Here is a 25,137-nt window from a genome sequence, read left to right on the forward strand (position 1 = left end):
ATGGTGGTTTTATTTTCATCTTACCAAAATGATAGTTTACAGTTTTAAAAATCAAATGCAAGCCTTATAATTAAAAACAGAAGCATTTTGCTCCAGCTTTCTCAAATCCCTCAGAGGCATTATCCACCAATTCTTTAAGTGTTTCTTGTGCTAATTAACTCCACATTTTAAAATAATATGTGTATGCTGAAATGTGTGGATTTGCTTCATTTCAGATGTTGTCTATTGGCTTTCTTCTATGGAAGATGAGTATTTAACTTTTAAATGCAATACACACACACACACACACACACACATACCATGTTTATATTTTTTCTGGCTTTTGAATATAGATGTATCACAAGATGGGGCTAGGTTAATATTCAGTGTTCATATTATTGTGAGTCCTTAAGTACTATTTACAGCTGAGCCATTTATACCAATAACATCCCTTCCTCTCTCAAACAGCTTTTTGTTTCCCTGTAGTTAATAATGGCCCTGTGATGCCCTCTCTCACCACTCCTATTCAACATAGCGTTGGAAGTTCTGGCCAGGGCAATCAGGCAGGAGAAGGAAATAAAGGGCATTCAATCAGGAAAAGAGGAAGTCAAATTGTCCCTGTTTGCAGATGACATGATTGTATACCTAGAAAACCCCATCGTCTCAGCCCAAAATTTCCTTAAGCTGATAAGCAATTTCAGCAGTCTCAGGATACAAAATCAATGTGCAAAAATCACAAGCATTCTTATACACCAATAACACACAAACAGAGAGCCAAATCATGAGTGAACTCCCATTCACAATTGCTTCAAAGAGAATAAAATACCTAGGAATCCAATTTAAAAGGGATGTGAAGGACCTCTTCAAGGAGAACTACAAACCACTGCTCAATGAAATAAAAGAGGATACAAACAAATGGAAGAACATTCCATGCTCATGGGTAGGAAGAATCAATATTGTGAAAATGGCCATACTGCCCAAGGTAATTTATAGATTCAATGCCATCCCCATCAAGCTACCAATGACTTTCATCACAGAACTGGAAAAAAACTACTTTAAAGTTCATATGGAACCAAAAAAGAGCCTGCATTGCCAAGTCAATCCTAAGCCAAAAGAACAAAGCTGGAGGCATCACGCTACCTGACTTCAAACTATACTACAAGGTTACGGTAATCAAAACAGCATGGTACTGGTACCAAAACAGATATATAGATCAATGGAACAGAACAGAGCCCTCAGAAATAATGCTGCATATCTACAACTATCTGATCTTTGACAAACCTGAGAAAAACAAGCAATGGGGAAAGGATTCCCTATTTAATAAATGGTGCTGGCAAAACTGGCTAGCCATATGTAGAAACCTGAAACTGGATCCCTTCCTTACACCTTATACAAAAATTAATTCAAGATGGATTAAAGACTTACATGTTAGACCTAAAACCATAAAAACCCTAGAAGAAAACCTAGGCAATACCATTCAGGACATAGGCATGGGCAAGGACTTCATGTCTAAAACACCAAAAGCAATGGCAACAAAAGCCAAAATTGACAAATGGGATCTAATTAAACTCAAGAGCTTCTGCACAGCAAAAGAAACTACCATCAGAGTGAACAGGCAACCTACAGAATGGGAGAAAATTTTTGCAACCTACTCATCTAACAAAGGGCTAATATCCAGAATCTACAATGAGCTCAAACAAATTTACAAGAAAAAAACAAACAACCCCATCAAAAAGTGGACAAAGGATATGAACAGACACTTCTCAAAAGAAGACATTTATGCAGCCAAAAAACACATGAAAAAATGCTCATCATCACTGGCCATCAGAGAAATGCAAATCAAAACCACAATGAGATACCATCTCACACCAGTTAGAATGGCGATCATTAAAAAGTCAGGAAACAACAGGTGCTGGAGAGGATGTGGAGAAATAGGAACACTTTTACACAGTTCGTGGGACTGTAAACTAGTTCAACCATTGTGGAAGTCAGTGTGGCAATTCCTCAAGGATCTAGAACTAGAAATACCATTTGACCCAGCCATCCCATTACTGGGTATATACCCAAAGGACTATAAATCATGCTGCTATAAAGACACATGCACACGTATGTTCATTATGGCACTATTCACAATAGCAAAGACTTGGAACCAACCCAAATGTCCAACAATGATAGGCTGGATTAAGAAAATGTGGCATATATACAGCATGGAATACTATGCAGCCATAAAAAATGATGAGTTCATGTCCTTTGTGGGGACGTGGATGAAGCTGGAAACCATCATTCTCAGCAAACTATTGCAAGGACTAAAAACCAAACACCGCATGTTCTCACTCACAGGTGGGAATTGAACAATGAGAACACATGGACACAGGAAGGGGAACATCACACACCGGGGAGTGTTGTGGGGTGGGAGGAGCGGGGAGGGATAGCATTAGGAGATATACCTAATGCTAAATGACGAGTTAATGGGTGCAGCACACCAACATGGCACATGTATACATATGTAACAAACCTGCATGCTGTGCACATGTACCCTAAAACTTAAAGTATAATAATAATAAAAATAAATAAATAAGTAAATAATAATGGCCCTGTAATCCCAACACTTTGGGAGGCCAAGGTGTGTGGATTGCTTGAGCCCAGGAGTTCAAGACCAGCCTGGGCAACAGAGCAAGACCTCTGTTGTCTTTTTTTTTTTAACTTGCTCACTTTCCTATCTCCTTATGTCTAATTTTTCCCCCTACATTGTCTAATAGTTTCCTAAATTTTTTCAGTATGGTCAAACGCATCCCCTAAACGATCCATTGCTTTATTTGGTTGTCATCCACCCTAGAGATACCATCCTTTGACTTCACGATGTAGTGGTTGCTTTCTGGACCAGCTCACACCTCTTACCCTAGCACTTCCTTCACTATTATCCCAGGAATTCCCTGTTGGCTAGATAGTGTTGGATTCCTCTTTCCTGGAACCCCTTCATTTCCCTATCTCAGATTATTTCCTCATTCCGATGCAGAATGTCCTTCATGAGAGGTGACTTTTTAGGACTTTTAATCTGCGTTCAAATCAATTAATAGTTTGACAAGTTATCAATTATTAGGTTGGGAATAAACATCTCTCAGAAATTTGCAAGTATTTCTCTGTTATCTTTGCCTACAATGGTGCCATTGGGAGGTTAAGATCATTCTAATTCCTGTTTCCTGGTATTCCTCTTTCTCTCTAGAATTTGCTCTTAGTTCTCTGCATTTTGTAGTGAAACTCGTTTCTCTTATTTGATTTTTTTGTTTAAGTTCATTTTTTTCCATGAAAGCTATGTTTCTATTGACATGACATTTGAGTATTCATTGCAAAGCTTTAAAATGTGTGTGGCCCGGTGGTGGCTCACGCCTGTAATCCCAGCACCTTGGGAGGCCGAGGTGGGTGGATCACCTGAGGTCCAGAGTTCAAGACCAGCCTGACCAACATGGAGAAACCCTGTCTCTACTAAAAATACAAAATTAGCTGGGCACAGTGGTGCATGCCTGTAATCCCAGCTACTCCAGAGGCTGAGGCAGGAGAATGGCTTGAACCCGGGAGGCAGTGGTTGCTGTGAGCTGAGATCGCACCACTGCACTCCAGCCTGGGCAACAAGAGCGAAACTCCGTCTCAAAAAAAAAAAAAAAAAAAAAAAGTGTGTGGCCCATCCACATGCAAATATCCTTGTTTCTCTGATAAAATTGCTGATTGTATTCTTGAAGTGTTGAGTCAATAAGTGTTTTCAAAACAACACTTTTTTATTTTTTTATTTTATTTTTAATTACAAAAGTAATGCATATATGCATTTTTATGCTAAACATCCAAACAAATGTAGAAGACAAAGAAAAAAACTCACTTGTTCCAAATCAAGCTCATATCCTCCGCAGAAGAAAACACTATTATCAATTCGATGTGTAGCTTTCAGACATTTTATTATATGTCAACATGGTTATACATGCACATATGGAAACAGAGAGTTTAATTTTTGTGGTAAGAGTTTTTTAACCAAAATTGAATCGTATAGTATATACTATTTTGCAAATTCCTTTTTTCCATTTAGTAGTATATCTTAGAGAATTTGACTTATAAGTACACACATATTGAATTTTTCTTATTCATGACTGCATAAGATTCCAAAATGTAGATATACTATGGTGGAAATTTCTTTCAAACTTTTCACTACATAAACAACATTGCATGCTTCTTTGTGCACACATATAATTGTTTCTTTAGGATAGCTGTCAGAAGTGAAATTGATGGGTCAAATTTGTGTTTTGGTCTTGGAATTATGCCTTATCCCAGAATGATGCCGTATGGAAGTTAGACACAGGCCCTTGTGTTTTAGAAAGTGTGGCAGAGCCTTCTCAACTTCAGAGTCACCCAGAGGAAGTTATAAAAGTCAGAAGGGACCTATGGCTACATATAGTGGGCCATGTCTAATAAGAAGGTAGTTTTGTTCCAGAATTCTTTAGGTAGGGAAATGCTCTAACATCTGTTAGCTCTACCTAAGACAAATAGAAGATTCTCCATTAATTCCCCAAGTCAGGAAGTGATAATGAGGTACACCTAGTGCCTGGGTGTTTAAGATCAAAATGATACCTGAGTAATTAATTGGCACTTTCCATGTGCCTTTTGTCTTTCTAGCTGGCCAAATAAGCATATCTGCCAGTGTGTGGCAAATGATAAACTCCCACACCAACCATGTGGAGGCCCGTATCTACTGCAAAAATCAGTTGTTCCGATTTGCTTTTCAGCAACCTCAGTGGATTGTTCCTTTCTATCCACTGCATTTTCACTTGTCTGGAAGGTCTTTCAAGCAATATGACTATAATTTGCAACCAAATCTGATCTCCCGCCATATTTGCCTTCTCCTTCTTTTTCCTGGAGACTTCTTTCTTCTCCCTTAAAAAGCAAATATTTTTACTTGAAAGTATAGTAACCCAGGTGAGGTTCACCTTCAAGACTCTCCATCTGAGGTCAAACTGGGCATGTGACACTTCTCAGTTGATTTACCATCCACGTTGACTACCCATCTATTAGGCAGATTTTGGAGACAACCTCTTTGTCCTCCTAACTGTGCAATGGAATTAGGCTTCTCCCTTATCGACAATGACCCCATACCTAACTTCAGCCTTCCTGGAACTCCCTTTTTATCTGAACACTTCTCCTGGCCCTGATGAAGAATGCAATCCAGAAGGAAAGCCAGTGAACTTTAAGGTCAGGTGCTCCTGTCCTTTGGGAGCAAACCTCGGTAAAGACTAGATCCCGAATGTGGGTGCTATATACAACTAGTTCCACCCCTTACTATGTTACCAGTGTTCCCATGGTGATGCTGAGAATGTCACAAGGACCTTTCACTCAGCTATTGTATCAGTTCAGGCTGCTTGGTCTGGGCATGCCAATAACCATATATAAATGTTTTGTTTCTCTTTATTCTAATTAATCTGCCCACTTAACTTGGCTGGTATGGCTTCTCATCCCTGGCCCACCTTTTATCATACTCTCACCTTTACGTTTGCTGCCCCCTGTTGGTTGCTGTGAATCCCAGTGAACGCTGTATGTTAGCCAAGCAATTGCAGGCCATGGCCAGCCTATGCAGCAAGCCAGGTGTTCTAATACCTTTTCTTGCAGGAATGGGAATGTTTCTGAACCCTCTGGAAAGTGCCCTGCCACTCTCACCTGATTCTCATGCTTACTGGTCCCACCTGTGGATAAAGATTCTCTCTGGGAATTGCAGGGAAGCTGCCATTCCTAGTATGATGTCCCAGTAAGCCACTTGACTGTTGCCCTTAGGTACTTCCCCTTCCCCATATTATTCTTAATCTTTGACCTTCCCAGTGCCATTCACACAATCCATAACAGTTCTCTCCTACCCTGGAATATTCTCTATTAGTCTGACTCCACCTTTCAGGAATTTCTCATGGTGTATGCTCCACCGGGGGCACCCATTTTGCTTTCTAATGCAGTTAAGGATGTCTATATAGGCCTGTATATATTTACATATATATATATGGATTTATGTTTATATAGCTGTGTATCTGCACAAATGGCAGACAGACAATCCCTACCTCTCTCTCCATACACACACACATAAACACACACACACACATATGTATGTATATGTATATTCTGCATATCATATTATAGGATGATACATATGTATGTAATATCAAAGGATTCAAAGAAGGGAGAAGACATGGGAAGTGGCTCTTAGTCTGCCATTTGCACTGAGTCCTATGTAGCTTTAAGAAGAAATATCAATTTATTTCATTGGTTGTGCTTGTTTTTGACCCAAATGTTCACTTTAGCCCATGGTCTGCTCTTTTCAAAGACAAGCTTACTCAAGCAAAGAAAGAGGAAAGCTCCCCATTGTCACGTCGAATACAGATAAGTTCATGCCAACATAATACCTCCTCCTCATCTTATTTCTGTAGCTCAGGATAAAAAGATAATCTCCAAAGGAGGCCTAAAAAACAGCCACATTAATTAAAGGAAAGAGATTTTTTTTTTCTAGGAAGTGCCTAATAACTAACAGACAAGCAAAGGAGACTCATTAGTGGAAGTATTTCCTTTGAAAGGGCACACACGCTGTGAAAAAAAAAAAAAAAAAGGGTTATGCCAGGCTTTTCTCTTTTTAAATAAAGTGACACCTTTTATCTTTTTTTCTGTTAATAACACAGGCTGGGGAGAATGAGTCTGAGGGAGGCTTGTAGATAAGCTGGCATGATTTGAAGATTATTCAGATCTTGAGTTTCTTATTTCTCTATGTTCCGGGGTAAGACTTTTCTTCATTGTTCATGGCCTTGTATAAAGAATGGTTAGGATTGGGGATCTTAGGGAGTTAGGCTTAAGAGTGATGGCTTAGACTCCATTATCCCAGTTAACTGATGAACCATTTGCCATGAACACCTTTGGTAGGTCATGCTCCATTTAGCAACTGGGCAGGGAACTCGATCACCTCAAACACTACATTCAAACAGAAAGGCAAAAGATGCTATAAAAGCTAGATGGAGAGATAGGTGGATACACAGATAAACAAACATGATAGAAAGATGACAGATACAGATATAAATAAATATGTAGATAAATGAATAGGTAGGTAAAGAGACTACAGAATAATTAGCTAAATTCTGTAGAAAGACCTAAAAGGAAAAAAGATATTCACAAGCGGGGGCATTCAGGGTGAGTTTGAATCTTTAAGGAGATTTCAAAAAGGCACGGAGTGATGTCTAGGATTTGCATGATAAACTGAGATCTTACTTGGAGCACATTTTACCAATACCCCATAATGAAGGTTACACACAGAAACAGCCTCAGACTCTCCAGAAGGAACTGTCGAATTTGATGAGCACACATAGAGCTAGACCAAATGGATGGGGCACTGAGGCTGGGCTTCCATACCTTAAGTACCTACGGATCATGTGAGTGATTAAAAGATTTCTTAGGCCAGGCCTAATTTCTAATCATCTCTCACTCAAGCCAGCATATGGCCACTGTATGAGTTCAAGAGTGAGCGTTTTTTTGAAACGCAGTTAAGACTTCAGTTTCCTGCACCGAAGAACTAAGTCACTGGCAACTTGTCATGCTAGAGAAAAAGGCAGGGGACAATTCCATCTCAGGTATCATCACTTTACGTTGGTTACCCTACCTACCTAAATCCAGCTAGCATGCTTGCTCAGCCCCAGGTCAGCTAGAGTAGAAATTACTTATCCACTTCTCCTCTACACAAACCTCTCTTTATGAGTACAGATAAGGAAAACAAGCCTGCCAAATGACAGTTTATCATTGCAGGAGCCATGGCCAGAATCCACATTTCCCATATCTAATGAGTGTGACTCCAGCCATGTTCTTCATTTACATTTATATCGTTCACCAGAATCCATGTAGCCCTGACTCTTGTGGGTTGTTATATCAACTCCACCCCCACCATTGCCATCTCTCCTGGTTTGGGAGTTAACAAAGCTCTGTCATCTTCTGAGTACTGTGTGAGATGGCCCAGAAAGGTATCATTGTTCTCACTTGGGAACACTGTTCCCACTAAATGGAGAGATGGAGGTTTATGGAGCTAACAGTCAAAGAGTAGCAGTCACATCCAGGTCTTCAGGAGCACCAGGCTTGGCCCCGTATACCTGAACTCTGACTGCTCCATCACTAACAAGGCTCATCTAATCTGGAACTGTGCCTCATGCTTTGCTAACTGTGAGATACAGCACACTACTGGCAATGGCTTTCGTCCACTCTATCCACCATCACCACTGGCTCTACTTTGCAGGAGTTATCTGATCCATTTTCTCTGTTGTTTCCTTGTGAGGGAGAGCAGACATGCACAAGCTATTGTCAAAGGACAAATTACAACAAATTTAGTTTAAAGATCTCGCTGGGCTTTATAGCAATTTTAGAATTGGTCAACACTTAATTCCATAAAATAGAATAAGTGTTCCAATGAGCCTAGCAGAAGAGGTTGGCTTTCTAGACAGAGAATGTAATTGTACTAGGTTTGTTGCCCGATGTGCATGGCAAATCAATATGCCAAGACACTGGATTGTGACAGAGAAGAGATTTAACCATAGGGCCACCAAATGAGGAAGAGGGAGGGAAAATCAAATCTGTCTCCCCAAGGAGTTTGGGGATAGAGTTTTTAAGGGTTATGGAGTGGGCTGAAGCATGGAGATTGTTGATGGGGTGAAGAGTACAGAGTGAAGTCATGGGACAGGGAGATAAAGAAACTGTATTCTCACTCTGATTTCATTACTCTGTTGGGGGTTTCAAACTGGTTGGCAACAACTGTTTTGCTGGAATTCAGGATCTGGAAAACACCTTAAGCAATTCTTAAACAAAAGTCTTGTGATTCTAATGTCAGAGATCTTATCTATAGGAACAATGGGGATGCCAGTGGTCAGTATCAGTGCTCTGTGACTATCAGGTTCAAGGAAGTGGGTAAAAGTGAAGGCTGATTATTTACTCTTATTTATAACTATATTTCTGTCCAGAATTCTTCTTAACCCTGTGAGGATGGCTTCAAGAAGGGTTGAAGAAAGCAGAAACAAAGAACAAAGGATGTATTCATTATTTTTCAAAGTTACTTTTTCTTGTAGGGTGGGGACAGGGAAATAGAACAATAGAAAAATAACTGATTAGTTAACATCAGGTCATGTCAGGCTACTTATTTTGTGTAAGGAATACAGCAGAGGGAACTTTATTACCATGTCGATTGACAATTAAAACTGACCTGCTTGGAAAATAGCTGTTATTTCTGTCTCCCGATTTCTCAGAAGGCTGGATAACGTCATAGTTCAGGTTTGGTGATGTAGAACTTTAGCATGGGTGACTCTATTTTGATTTTTAGTCTGGTCTGTTGAAGTCTAGTGCAAAAGTTTGGTCCAAAACAACAACCTCCTATAATTTTTAACACTGTAAATCTCTCACTAGCCCTGAATTCTTCAGTAGACTGTATTTTGAGCTCCTGCTGCAGACAACTGCAGACAGATTGGCCACACAAGAGCAGTAACCTTCAGACCAAAGCTCAGAGGAAGTGCCAAAACATGTACAAACCCTGGATGGGTTCTGGCCCTGGCAATCATGAGCCATCATTACTGTTAAGGAATTAGGAGTGGAATAGTGGAATTTTCCTTGCTCCAGATTTTAAGGACACAGTCAACTTCATCCAGGCCCCAGCACATCACAAACCCACCTATGAGTCAGTACTAATGGCAGTACTAGTGGCCTCAAAGGACACTTGAAGAAAAATTGTTACTTAACAGACCCCACCAGAACTGCTGAGATGATCCCATGTAACCCTAACTACAGAGTTACCTTTAGTTTTTTTCAGTTAAATTGTATTTTATGTGAGTTTTAATTGACACAAAATATAATTTTGAAAGCCCGCAAAAAATGCATAAATGTAAGGCAGAAATGGCCAGGACATTCCTCCAAATAACTCTGCCTGGAAAACAAAATCTTGCTGTCATTACTGGATTGTACTTGTTTTCTCCACATGAACAAGGTTTGGATAATGAAGTAACAGCTCTTCCTGGAGCCCCATTGCCAAAAACTAGCAATAAAGGAAGACCTTACTACCTAACACATGTGGCTACTTGAAAATTATCTGAAATAAAAACAAGCCAGAATCAACATAATAGTGTATAACAAAACCCAGATGTCTCTTGAATAAAAGGTTAATCAAATGCTAATGTTAAACAAAAGAGTTTCAAAGGCAGGAGGAAGAATGTTAGAGATAAATAAAGAAATTAGGTGCAGCCTCTGTATGACTTGGAAGAGCAAGCTCTCTGCACAGGATCATTTTTTTTTTTTTTTTTAGGAAATTAACCTTTTCTTTCACACCTAGAATGTGTCAGATGCTTTATAAGAAAGGCACTAAATACTTTTCCAGGAGCTTAATCTTCAAAGTACAATCTACTGAGATGTACCTGGAGGAAGAAAAATGTAGCAATTCTTGCAAAGCAATGCTTTGGATATTACCTTTCTGCCATATTTTGGTAGACGTTTATATATAAATCCTGGTTTGGTCAGGAATCCAGTAAGAATTTGCAATGTTTTTAAAAGCCCACCTGCTTTGCTCATGAATTGCAGAACAGCTCATGCCTCCCTCCACAGCACCCTCTGCCCTGGTCTCCATCCCAGTGAAGGGGGTTGTGCTCACAGTCTGTATCAGAATCAGTCAGGGTTCTCCAGAGAAACAGAAGCAATAGGGTGTATACATACAGGTTGTATATGTAAAGAGAGATATTTATTTTAAGGAATTGGCTTATGCAATTGTGATGGCTGGCAAGTCCAAAATCTGCAGGGCAGGCCAGCAGGCTGGAAATGCCAACAACAATTGATGCTGCAGCTAGAGTCCATGGCAGTCTGGAGGCAGAATTCCCTCTTCCTTAAGGGGACCGTAGTCTTTTCTCCTAAAACCATAAGATAAGACCCACCCATATTTTGAGGGCAATCTGCTTTACTCAGCTCTGCTCACTTAAACGTTAATCACATCTAAAAAAATAAATAAATAAATACCTTCACAGCAACATCTAAACTGGTGTTTGACCAAACATCTGAGCCTCATGGCCTAGCCCAGTTGACACACAAAATTAGCCACACATCCAGTGGGCAAGACAGACAAAGTCACAATAGACATCGAAGGCTACTGGGGGGGACTGAGAGAAAGTGGGGAGTCTACAAGGGTGAAGGAGAGGAAAGCACCATGAAAAATACTTGCAAATATTTATTCATGAGGTCGGGAGGCATTTCAGGGATCTTGCACCAGCATGTGCGTGTCTGTGTGTGTGTGTGTTTGTGTGTGTTTGTGTGTGTGTGTGTGTGTGTTAAAATGGGGAGGAAATAAAAGAATGATACAAATGAAGCTGAGGAAGTAAACAGGTCAAGGAGCGGAGGGTGGATTCTTTCTTGTCTGCTCAAGCATAGGAGCAAGTGGGGTCATGCAATTTTATTTTATAACTAGTGGCTTAAGCATCCACTTATCTTATGGAAGGAGGTCCTCAATTCTCCAAGAACCCTGGTGCTTCAGAGTCAGCAGTGCCATTAGCAACCACAGGTGGCGCTGTCCTTTCTCAGGAGAGCACCAATCCTACAACTCCTTTGGTTAAGATTATGACCCTGGCCAGCCAGTATTCCCCCAGGCCACCCTAGTGGGAGGCCTGGGGAGCCTTCCTAAGCCCCTGGGCTTTGTGTCATACCTGGCCATAAGGCTTGCCTGCCTTTATGCTCCAGATAGCTTTACTCTGGTGGCCTCGTTGCCCTTGCCTAACACCTGACCTTGATGTACCCTCCCCCAGCTCACCCTGAAAGAGCAGCCTGACTGGGAATCTGGGGTTGGGGTGTTTTTCCTTTCTGTCCCAGAACGCCCTGTCTTCCTCATGCAAGGTGATGAGCTCTCACCCAAGGGCTGGCTCTGCAGGCTGGATCACACAGCTGTACGTGCCCTTCCCCACTTCCCATTCTAAATCCACCTGATCAAGCTGGACTCCTTCACCAGGCCCTTCCAAGAATGGACAACTCTGCTCTGAGGAGATCCCTTCTAGTGGAGGATGACTTGGCATGTCCTTTCATGCAGCTTCCATCTAACCTCTACCTCAGCAGGTGTCTGCTACCCTAGGGCACATGAGGATGCTCCCAAAGCCAGCAGAAATCCAGGACAGCATTTCAAGAAGGGGAGAGGCCAGGGATTCTGCAACATGGTCTGTCACAGAGGAGGGTGGCTTCGATGGACAGCAATAGCAAGACCAGAGCAGGTGCAGTTCCAAGGGTGCAAAGACAGCTCTGGGTGCTGGAGAAAGTCAATGACAGTGAGTCCCTACTCACCTGCTCCACCACTAATGGCTGCAGCAATGCCACGGCTCATGTTCTGGGCTGAATTGTTTCCCCCCAGATTCATATGTTGAAGTCCTAACCCCCAGTACCTCAGAATTAGACTGTAATTGGAGATTGGACCTTTAAAAGGATAACTCAAATGAAGTCACTAGGGTGAGTCTTAATCCAATATAATGGGTGTTTTTATGAGAAGGGCAAATTTGGACACAGACACACAGGAAAAAGACCACGTGAAGACGTAGGAGAGGAAGGCCATCTGCAAGCCACAGACAGCAGTGTGAGAAGAAACCAATCCAGATGACACCTTGATCTTGAACTTCTAGTCTCCAGAATCGTGAGAAAATAAATTTCTGTTGTTTAAGCCCCCCAGTCTATGGTACTTTGTTACAGCAGCCCTAGCGAACAAATATACTGGCTTCAATCTAAATCAACTTGCAGTTAGCAATTTCAAAAGACTGCGTGAAGCTATCCCAAAAGGCTATCCGCAAAGGAAAGCTGCGTTCTTGTGCAGTACTATTAATAGATTATAGAAGGAAATAAGGATGACAGATGTTACGGGAAACCACCTTGTGCCTAGAAAGAAGCATTTCCTTTCTCTCAACCGAAGGACAGCAGCAAGGTCCCAGACGGTGCTGAATAAGCAAGTGATCAAATATCTTCTCATTTTGGATATAAATCAATGCAGTGATATTACCTCTCAAACTTTGCTCCATCACTTAGCCTTGTTAGATTAGTCAATATCTAGGTTGAAGAGCAAAATGAGAGTTGGAATTGGCCTTTTCAAAGTCAGATTTGTGTACCTAAAACAAGCCAAATTAGTTTTGCATTAAAAAAAATAACACAGCAAGTCACATATGCATATTTGAGGGTCACTCTGAAGCTCCTTGTTTAACAACTAACACTGATTGTAATAATTGTGCCACTGTGGTTCTGAATATCAATAATGGGAGAGGTTCTGTGGAGATGGGGTATATGGGAACCCTCTGTACTTTCCACTCATTTTTGCTGTAAACCTAAAACTATTCTAAAAAATATAGTTTATTAATTTTTAAAAACTGAAAATAGTAACTATTTACAAATACTTTTACTATTCAAAAAACCAACACATCAATTAGTCTGTATCTATAAGTATATATATTTTAGAGTATCACTTTAAAAATAAAAATTACCTATACCCAAAGCTAAACACCACTTAACGTTTTTTGTTTATATCTTTTCAGTGTTTTGTCTCTCTCTATTTTTTTTATTTTACAAAGCTGACTTTCTATTGTAAAATCAATGTTTGTTTTACTTTCCTTTATAATATAGCTTTTGAAAGCTGCAATGTTTTTCATTGTATGGTTATAGCATCATTTATTTAACAATTCCTCTATTTAGGAAAAATGGCCATTTCTAATTTTTTGTAGTAAATGAGATTCAAAAAACAGTGTCAAAATAAATTCTCTTTTGTACTCTTTAATGTACATCTGATTATTTGCAGAAGATAAATTTCTAGAAGTAGAATTGGTGCATTCATCAGTTTGCTCATTGTTTAGGTTCTTTAATACATCTCTGTCAAGAGGGTATTATTACCATTTTTCCTCTGTCATCAATTTGGCAGGTCAGAGATGGCATCTTATTTTATTTTAATTTGCATGTACTTGATTTTTAGTGAAAGCAATTTTTTTCCACATATTTCTCAATCATTTATAGTTTCCTTTGGTGAGAAGACAGGTACCTTGAGTGTGTGGCTTACAGCATCTATCACAGATCACTGCCTGGCACACAGTAGGTCTTCAGTTAGTGACTGAATTAATGATTTACCCTTGTGTTTTTGTCATCTTTTGGGAAGTGCTACACTTTTCCCTAAGGATCTGTATGATCCCATTTTGTCATAAGAATATTAGCCCATTTTCTACCATTCATATGGAAAATGGTTTGTTCTCTTTTCTCATTTAAATTTCTAATAATCATATTTGTCCCTGCTGATTATCACCATGTGCCCAGCCTGGAATGTGTACTTTACATATTTTATCTTGCTTAATTCTTACCACCACCCTAGGAAGTGGATGTTATCATCCTGTTTACTAATGGAAATATTAAGACTACTCCTAGAGGTTAAATAACTGGCCCTGGTCATACTCTCAAGAGACAGTAGCACCTAGTTCTGTCTGATATTCCATAAGCCTTCACCTACAGTGCTATATCGCTTCCTTTTAAATTATATTTATGTGGGATTTTTGAAGGAGGTAATTGTCTTTGTCTATTTTCTGCTGCTATGGCAGAATACCAAAGACTATGTAATAAAGAAAACAAAGAAAAGAAGTTTGTTTGGCCTACAGCTCTGGAGGCTTGGAAGTCCGAGAGCATGGTGCTGGCATCTGGTGAGGACCTTCTTGTGTTAACCCATGGTGGAAGGGCAAGCAAGCATGTGAGATAGCGAGAGGAAACGGGGGCCAAACTATCCTTTCCTGAGGAGCCCACCCCCACGGTACCTAAACCATGCCCTCAATAATGGCATTTATCTATTCATGAAGGCTCCACCCTCATGACCCAATCACCTCTTAAAGTTCCCACCTCTTAATATTGTTACAGTGGCAATTAAATTTCAACCTGAGTTTAGGAGGGGACACTCAAACCATAGCAATAATATATTCACCTGCATCAAAAATAATATATATAGGTGTAAAGTTTAAAAAAAAAAACTCCTTCCCTCATTTGCTCATTTTTACCCCTACTTACTTTAAATAACCACTATTACTAATGTTGTACATACAACCTTCTTGAGCCTCTTTTATGTATATACAAAATATGCATATATATTCTTCTCCCGTCTTTTTACACAGATGGCAGCACACTATAAACACCATTGTGTATCTGCTGTTTAGACCTTTCTTATTAGTACGTGAGCAGCTTCCTTGTTTTTGTTTTTTTTTTTTTTGTTTAGAGACAGATGATATTCATTCCATTGTATGAATTGATTACATTTTAGCTAACCAGTTCAAATGTTACTTAACATTTGAGTTCTATCAATCTTTTGCTATAACACAGTGTTACATTTATTGTTGACCACATATGCAGGTATATCTGTAAGATAAATTCCCAGAAATAGAATGGTTACAGCAAAGGGTATATATATTTGTAATTTTGATAGATGCTACCAATTGTCCTCCACAGCAATTGCAGTACTTATATTTATGGTACTTCTGAGGTATAGAAGGTTTTTATTTTATCAGTTAGAAATTGTGTTTGGCTGCTAGGAACAGAGACCTAACCACAGCAGCATAAACAGATAAGGGTTTTCTTTTCTCACAGAAATGGAATCTGGAGGCAGGCAGTATAGAGCTGATATGAGAGCTCCACAAAGTCATAAGGAACCTAGGCTCCTTTATTTTTTTGGCTCTGTCATTCTGAACATATAACTTCCAATCTCGAGATCACAAAATGGCTGCTGAAACTCTACTGTCACATCCCTGTTCCAGACAAGAAAATCAAGAAAAATCTAGGGGTAAAAAGTGCCTTTCATAAGAATCCAAAAATATTGCCCACACCTTTTGGCAAGAAATATTGGGAAGTATAATTTTGTGACTGAGCACATTGCGGTCCTCAGTAATATAAGGGTTCTATTAGGAAGGTCGAATACAGCGCATGGATATTGAGTAGATAAGCAGCAACCTCTAAATGTGTCCCATATCTTAATCTTTTTATTCATAGAGTCCTCATCCCAAAATCAAATACATATTACCTGCATTTCTTTTTATTTCTTTCATGGCCTCAATTTTAACTCTAATTCATTTTGCGTTTATTTTAGTATGTAGTATTTTAAAGCATTGTTTCTTGTTTTAGAAAGAAAAGAAAGGACTTAAAGATCTGCCCCCATTCCATCTTTCCAAAAGAAAGTAAGAAAAAGTACTTCTATATTTATAAGATAAAATTACAAAAGTATTAGGCAAATTAATTAACAATATGCATCTACATGGTTAATCTATTTGGAATTTATTTTTGTGTATGGTGTGATACAGGAATTTCTTTTGTAGTTAGCTAATTGACTCAATATCACTTACTGATTAATTTATCTAGACCTGATTGTTTGAATTTATTATATACAAATGGTTTAAAATCAAATATTTGGATTCAATTTCCATTAAGCTTATTGATTATTAGGAAGAGGAGAAATTGATACCTTTACAATGTTGGGTCATACCCTTCAAGAATATGGCATATCTCAATTTATTCACATCTGGTGGGTTCTTCAGCAGAATATCATCATTTTCTTTATTTAGGTCTTACATATTTCCTGTAGGTCTATTCTCAAGGCTCTTATAGCTGGGTTATTATTGTGAATACTTTTTCTTATTAAGTTTTCTGGGGTGTTTTTTTTTATTTTTGTTTGAGAGTGTTTAGCTTTGGGGCCCAGGCTGGAGTGCAGTGGTGCTATCTCAGCTCACTGCAGCCCCTGCCTCCTGGGTTCACGCGATTCTCCTGCCTCAGCCTCCCGAGTAGCTGGGACTACAGGCGCGCACCATCATGCCTGGCTAATTTTTGTATTTTTAGTAGAGACAAGGTTTCACCATGTTGGCCAGGCTGGTCTTGAACTCCTGGCTTTAAAGGATCCACCTGCCTCGGCCTCTCAAAGTGCTGAAATTACAGGCATGAGCCACCACACTCGGCCCTTATTACATTTTCTAAAACTTTACTGCTAGTACATAGAAAAGCTATGAAGTTTTTACATGTTGATTTTCTCCAGCTTGCTGAACTCTTATTAATTAAGGCACCTATAAAATGATTCTCTCAAATTTTCTAAGAAGAAACTCACATAAAGAATAAATAATGATTATTTAACTTGTGTTTTATAATATATTTATATCTCACACATTTTTCTTGCCGTTGTTTTGGCTACAACCTCCAGACTAATGAATAATAGCTGTCAGTGTGGACATCCTTGTCTTGTTTAAGATTTTAATAAGAATGCCTCTATTTTGTTTTTATGTCCTTTGGCTTCTAACAAATTCCCATTATCATGTTTCAGAACATTTTTTATGTTTCTAATTTATACAGAGATTAATCAGACATGGAAATTTTATTAACTATATCAAGTATACTTGAAACATGTATCCACATGGTCACGTTGCATTTTCTTTTAACGAATTAATTTAATAAAGTGTATTATATGAATAGATTTCTTAATATAAAATCATTTTGAAATGACTAGATTATATTTTACTTTGTCATGAGATTATCTTTTATTATTCTTTGGATTCAGTTTGTCGATATTTTATTTAGAATTTTAAAAATCTATATTCCTAAGATGTATTTGTCTATAGTTTCCTCTTCTGGCAGCCTTCTTCTCAGGAATTGTTCAGCCCAACAAATGAACTGGAACCTTCATGTTTTTCTGTGCTTCTTTACAGTTTAAATGGCAAAGAAAACATGCCTCTTGATGGTCAATATAACTCATTTTTAAACTGGGCTGGTCCAGTCCCTTTTTGGAAGTGTATCTTTGGGGTTTCCATTTCTTTTAAGCTTACTGTCTATTTAGGTTTCTACCATTTCGTTAGTCATTTTTGGTAATTTACATGTTCCTTGAACGTACTTATTCACCTCAATTATGAAATTTGTTGTTGTAAACTTGTATAAAGTATTTTCTTATTAAAAAATTCTTTCAGTATCTGTACTTATATGCTTTCATTCCCAATGTAATGTACTGCTATTTTCTCTCTCTCTTTTTGATTATAGCTTTAAAAGATGTGGGTCTATTATATTTGCCTTTTCAAAAAATCAAAACTTGGCTTTATTAACCAATATTCGTCTCTTTGGGGTGGGGTGGGGAAGACTGAGTTTCTGCTTTTATCTTTAAAATGCCTCTTTCTGTGAAATTATTATTTCCTTTGAAATTTGTGTTTTTATTTCTTGAGTTAATGGTATGTTGTTTTATTTGTAATAAGAGCTATATATGTTTTATTAATAAATAATGTTTATTAAAAATTTCTCTTTTTGAGTTAAGGTTTGGATTGACCTCACAGGCTTTGAAATAAAGTCTTTCATTTTTATTTCTCTCTAAGTAGTCTATAATTATTTTTAAGATGAGTATTTGAAGAAAATGAGTATCTGCTTGGCAATTGCAGTTTTCCACATAACTATTAATCCAGCATATTCGTTGTGCTGCATAAATCCTCTATATCCTTATGTTTTTTGCTTTTCCTGGTCTGCCAGTTTCTGAAAAGAGTAGGTAATGTCTCCACTATAATTGAAGTCCAGTTGATTTCTCCTTTTATTTCTAAGAGTCCTGCGTTATGTATTCCAAAGATATGTTGACCGCTTAAAGGTTAGTGATTGTTGCTTCTCTTAGTAGATATTCCTTTTAATAGTGTGAAATATTTCTCTTTGTTTCTTTGAGTACTTTTCATGTCACTCTGTTTCTCCTAATGTTAACATTACCAGCCCTGTTTCTGAGTTGGTGGTTGTTTTCTATTTATTTGCAGGCCTTCCACCACCCGTTCCTACTCATCCTGTCTCTGTTAGGTGTGTCTGGGTTAACAATTTATAACAGGTGCTTGCTTTGGTTTATTGAGTTTGACAACACTTGCCTTTCATGAGGCATCCAAGTCATTCACATTCAGTAGGAATGTGTCACTGATTACGTATCCCTTATAGTCCTCATTTTAAGGCCTGCGTATTTTATACTTCTCCAGTGTTTTCCTTTTTCCCTTTCTAGTCTTCTGCTGGAATAACCAACTTTACTTTATTTCTCCTGCCCTCACATATGAAGGTTAGACAGTTTCAATCTGAATTCAGAAGCCACAATCCATTTTCCTCTGAGCTCTGTAAAATATATTACATGTTCTCTTAGCATTTGTTATTTCCACTGGAAAGTCTAGTACCTGGGAAGCTCCACTTGATCCTCCTTCCTTTATAATGTTTTTCCCCCTTGTCTAAAAGTTTATAGGACTTTTCCTTTATCCTATAAATTCAGAAATTTCACCAGATGTGATTTATTTTCAGTAATCTTGTCTGTCATTCAGTGAGAGTTAACAATCTGAACACTAAAACTTTTCTGCAAATCAAAAATATGTTTGCCTGTTTTCCTCCATCTCCTCTGTTCTCTTCTTCTCAAACTCTTATTACATAGGTGTAAGACACTCTAGGTCTCTCAACACTTCTTACCCTCCCTTCCTTTACTTCTTTCTCTTTGCTCTGGGATAATTCCTTGAATTCATTTTCTTATTTATTAGTTTGGTGTTTAGCAATGTCCATTTTATTGCTAAATTAAATCTGGAATTTTAATAGTTTTTAATTGCTTGGAGAGCTCTCTTTTTCCTATCTCTTGTTTTTCTCATAGCAAATTGTTCATATCATAGTGATAGAAGCATCCCTCACATTTCACTGACATTCAAAATTGTAATAATCTTCCCTGCATTTTCAGTTGTTTCAGTGAGGTCTGCATTTATACGCAGTTCACACACACACACACACACACACACACACACACCTCTCTCAAGAGTTTAATGCATGCCAGATATTGTTTTAAATGCCATTATTACCACTTCCCAAGCAAGGAGACTGGGCAGAGCCTGGAAGCCAACCCAGACAGTCTGATTCAGAGCCAGGAACACTCTACCACCGTGCAATACCAGCATTTGTTCTTTACGCTCAGCTGGGTCTCCTATTTCAAGCTGCTGTTTCTACAGATTTGTCCCTAATTTTTCTATCTGCCTCATTTTTATTTACTTATTTATTTATTATTTATTTATTATATATTTATTTATTTATATTATATATATATATTTATTTATTTATTATTTATTTTAGAGACAGAGTCTTGCTCTGTTACCGAGGCTGGAGTGCAGTGGCTCACTGCAGCCCAACTCCTGGGCTCAAGCCACCCTCCTGCCTCAGCCTTCCAAGTTGCTGGGACTACAGGTGTGTGCCGCCATGCCCAGTTAATGTTTTAAATTTTATTTTTGTAGAGATGGGGGTCTTACTATGTTGCCCAGGCTGTTCTGGAACTCTTGGCCTCAAGTGATCCTCCTGCCCCAGTCTTTCAAAGTGCTGGGATTACATGTGTGAGCCACCGTGTCTGGCCTCTCACTTTTACAAATAAAAATAATGTATCCATATTGATAACCATGGTGGCCTGCACCCAGCCCCTCCTCAAGCAAGCTGATAGCAGGGCATCCACAAAAGTGCTTGTGTGAGGGGTGGCACAGACCTGGGGTTCAAGCCCTGCCAGCTTCTAAGGGTACACAAAGTTATAATCCCATAACCTCAGAGGGTGCAGGACTCTGATGTGTTTCAAAGCCCCAGAATCTGGTGTCTGTCCGATTTTACTGCTCCAGCCTCTGATGGCCAATGAGCAGAAATGTGACTGCCAGTGTAAAGCAGCAAGACAGCCTAAGCAAAGCAGGCTCCCTTGGGCCACAGACGTGGCTTGGCAATGGTGAGTGCCAAGGGCCTCTGAGCAGGACACAGACAGGGTCCGCTACACAGCTCAGCGTCTCAAAAACTCCCAACATCCCAGAACAAGACAGAGTTAATCAGCTACATAAATTGAGTTAATCAGCTACATAAATCATGAAATATAAGTTGTTCTTATCTAAAATTATAAAGAATTACCAATTTTTAAAGATAAAGATTAAATAAGATGACCTTTTGTAGACATCCCTACTGCTGACACTGCCAAACCACTCGCGCCCCCCTCAGCACTTCACCTGTGCTCACCTGGACGCCATCTGTTTCCTGTCTTCCAGAAATTCTTCCAACCTGGCCTGTCAAACTCAGCCTTCTGGGTTTTCCAGCTCTGTTGCATATTTTATCCTAAATGAACATCCCTTCAGTTATTTCAGCAAAATTTTGATAGGGAAGGAAAGAGAGCACGTGAGCTCAAATCACCTTAAAAATGAGTCTTGCATTTCTGGCAGATTTTATGCTGCATATTTTTAAATTAATTATCATAATTTTTTATCAGAAGAAAGTGTGAGAAGGATTTTTCTTGGTGAAGTCACTTCAACCCTAAAAGTTTGGGTGAATTCACCGCTACTGTAAAGGTAAGCCACAAGCCCACTTATGACAGCTCTTCACAGTAAGATAATGTATGTCTAAAGATCCTCCATTCGTTGGACTCAAAGATATTTATTTTTGTTAAATATCATATTTCCTTGAAGACCAGAGAGCAGCATATCTAGAGAGTAAGCTAAGCTTAAATGAGCTTCAGAGTGGCCCCTTTATATATTTATTTTTAAGGGCATTTAAAAAGATTAATGTATCCATGACATAAGAATACAATTATAATTGTATAACCTTCATTAATTAAAAGAGCTGACATTTAAGCAGATAAGTTAGTAAACAGGGTATTGTATGCAGTGGGGACAGCCAAGTTCAAAGTCAAAAAAGGAGCTGTTTACATTAGAGAAATAGCAAAGAGTCCGAGGTAGCAAGAGGAGAAGGAAGCAGAGAGCGATACAGAACAGTGCCAGACAGAGACGTGGAGTCCAGGTCCTGTTGGGTCTTGTAAGCCATGGCAGTAAGCTTGCATTTCCTTTGAAGAGGGAAGTGAGAAGATCTGGAATTTGGGAGAGTAGTTTGGTAACTCCATTGAGGTGGTGTTGGTGAGTGTCAGGTGCTATGGTGGAGTTGCCTGGGCAGAGAGAGCTATGCATCCTCGAGCATCATCTGGGGAACTAGGAATGGACTTATCATGAATGGATCCAGATTCAACACTACCGTCTGAAGCAGCACTAGCTCAGGTTGACTGGACTGTGCACTTCAGGCTGCAGGAGGGGCTCAGGGGGTTGCCATGGGTCTCTTTTCAGGACTAGCCCCTCCCTGGAGCTTGCTCATTACATGGCAATGGCAAGAGCGGTTTATATACTTTGACAGGATATTATTTGGTTCAGAGTCATCAGGGTTATCCTCTTCGTGAATGTCCTTCCTTATCAATATAAAATCATATCATGTAATGCTTTTTGCCTTTGAGTCTACTTCTTCCAGGATAAACACTGCCACCTTTACTGTCTTATTATTACATCAGCCGGATACACCTTTGCTAATTCCTTCATTTTTTGCCTTCCTATGTCAGTTATTTTTAAGCTAATTTTTTAAAATAATATACAATTGGATTTTGCATTTTGATTTAAGCTAAAAGTATTTTTATTTTAGTAAAGCACTTTAAGATATTTTCTATGTATTAACAAAACAAATACATTTGCTCTTATAACTTCTAGACTAGCTCCTTTTTCCGCCTTTTATTTTATGCATTATATTTTTATTGCTCTTTTCCTTCCTCTTATGCTTTGAAAACTTAATCCATCTTTTTATCCTTCTCATGGTTGTCATAAAATATAAACATATTTTAACCCATTTTCTCTAATTATAAAATGTCAACTATCAAACAATATTTATCAATCCTGAGTAAGATACTAAATTTTAGCACACTGTTACTTCCTCTCTACTTGACTACTTTTCAATTTTAATTGATAGAGGTGGGGTTTTTATGCTTTGCTTTCAGCCACCCTCCTCCACAGTCTACATTTTATGACTCAGCTTAAAAGGAATGGTTCTCACCACATAGAAATGGGGTGATTTTGGCCCCAGGGGACACTTGGCAATGTTGGGAGACAGTTATGATTGTCACTGGTGGGAGGGTGGGTGTTTGCTACTGGCATCTAGTGGGAAAAGACCAGGAATGCTGCTCAACATTCTGCAATGCACAGGACAGAGTCCACAACAAAGAATTGTCCAGCCCAAAATGCCAATAGTGTTGAGACAGGAAAATTCCATTTTAGAGGTTTTGTGGCTCTTATGATAATTGTAAGTTAATATTACTCATTGTATTTAAATTATTTTTACCACCAGTACTTTCATATCCTCACTCTTAAATTTTTAAATTCCTGTTTATCCCTCGACGGGCTAGAAAATATTTTTAAGTAATTTTTTTTTCAAGTAGACTCTATAGAAAGGAGGAATTATACTTCCCTAAGCTGCCAGTATTTGAGCAAATCTTTCTAACACTCTCAGACACACTCACTGGAAGCAGATGAAGCTATTAGTCAGTCATTCACCAGCCTCTGAGAAGGAATATTTTTCTTGTAGATGTTTTCCCTCATATATTTGCACATGTTACACTTCCATTTGTTAATCGCCTGTCCTTATCTTACCCGTTTACCTATTCCTATAGTCTATGATGCAATACTTTTATGCATTTTAGCTCTTGCATAATGTATGTGTTACAAATATTTAACCTATAATATTTAAGATATCACTGATACTTAATATTTCTAATTTTTAATGTACAGAAAGTTTGAAAGTTTATTTTTTTAAAATTTACCTCACTGTCTCTTCCTTCACTTTTTTGCTAGAAAGGTCTTGTCTATTCTGAGATCAACATTTTCCTAAGTGCCTCATTTATTTGTTTTCACATGCGATCATTTTAAGCCATGAGGATTTATTTTGGTGTTTGAAAATACCCTCAAATTGTTAAGCAATTCTCATAATTTGGTTTATTAAATAATTCATCCTTTCCTCACTAATATGAGATGCTACTTTTATGGTGTACCAAACACAAGGACCTGTTTCTGCAGTTTATATCTTGTTTCATCAAATCTATCTTTTCTTACCCTAAATTTTATTTCAATTATTTTGGCTGTATAATGTTTTTATATTTGCCAGTTTTCCTTCATTACAATTACTTTTAACAACCGTATTTTTAATTTTCCTTGCCCATTTATTCTTTCAGAAGAATTCTGGAGCAATTTAATCCAGTTTCAAAAAAATAGCCCTTGGGACTTTTGGTTAGAATTGTATTACATTTCCAAATACCGGAAGAATTATTGCAGTACTAGATATCCTCAGCCTATCTTCCATTTCTCTTTTCTTCTACAATTTTTATTTCTTTATTGTTTCCTCTGAGTTCTGGAAATTTTTCTTAAGTTTACCTTTTCCTTCGCTAATCCAATTTTTCACATAATCTGCCATTCTTCTGGTGCAGGGGTTTTGAATTTAGTAATCCTATTTCTGTTCTTTATGTGATCCTTACTGATATCAAATCATTTCATTTTGGGGACTCTCAGGTCTACTTTCATAACTTTGGGAAGTAGAAAAACACTCTTTCCCCTATCCCTTGCTATTTGTCTATTTTGGTGAAAAGCATTGACTAACTCTTTGGAATGAACAAAGCTAGTCTTCTTAGAGTCTAGGGATGTCTCTGTTTTTCCTCACAGAGACAGGTCTGTATTTAGCCCCCTTGCTCACAGTTGAGAAATTGCTGTCCACATACTTCAGGCCCAGAAAAGGAAGGAGTGAAATGCTGAGATTTGCTCTGGTTTTATTTCACCTGTTCAGAGACCCAGGGGAAAGTGTCAGAGCTCAAGGGATGGTCACAGCATCCAGCCTGACTCCCACCCCTTTTGCTGAGGCAGCCATGAGTTAGCCCCAGCAGTCTCCACAGTTCACTGGCTACACCTGCCCTCATTAGAAGTCCACAGCCCTGTCCTCCCAACAGAGCCATCTGTGTCTATTGAACCCAGTGTGTGCACTGCTGTGGGCGCCTGTTACCCAGTGGCATTGATGGAATTAAAATGCATCCCCCCAAGGCCTGGCCGGCTGAGTGACAGGGCATAGATTGGTTCCCCAGAGGTCCTTGCCCATTCCCCAGAGGTCCTTGCCCAGCCTATCTGCATGAAATATGGAAGAAATGCTAGCTAACTTAAATTATGCATGTTGTCTGATTTACAGCCCAGGTATAGGTTTCAGTTTTTGCATCCCTTTTAGTTCCTTCTGCAGTTTAGGAGGATGACATTGACATCTGTGTCCAACCCGCTGTCTCTCTGGATATTT

General features: G+C 38.7%; 1 protein-coding gene across 1 annotated transcript in view; it reads left to right on the forward strand.

Moving 5' to 3' along the window:
• The window catches only part of PCSK2 (proprotein convertase subtilisin/kexin type 2), a 259,004-nt gene that overhangs the window by 49,263 nt on the left and 184,604 nt on the right, over positions 1–25,137 (forward strand). The gene's annotated exons all lie outside the window — the stretch shown is intronic.

This window comes from Gorilla gorilla, chromosome 21 (assembly GCF_029281585.2).
Source record: "Gorilla gorilla gorilla isolate KB3781 chromosome 21, NHGRI_mGorGor1-v2.1_pri, whole genome shotgun sequence".
Lineage (NCBI taxonomy): Eukaryota > Metazoa > Chordata > Mammalia > Primates > Hominidae > Gorilla > Gorilla gorilla.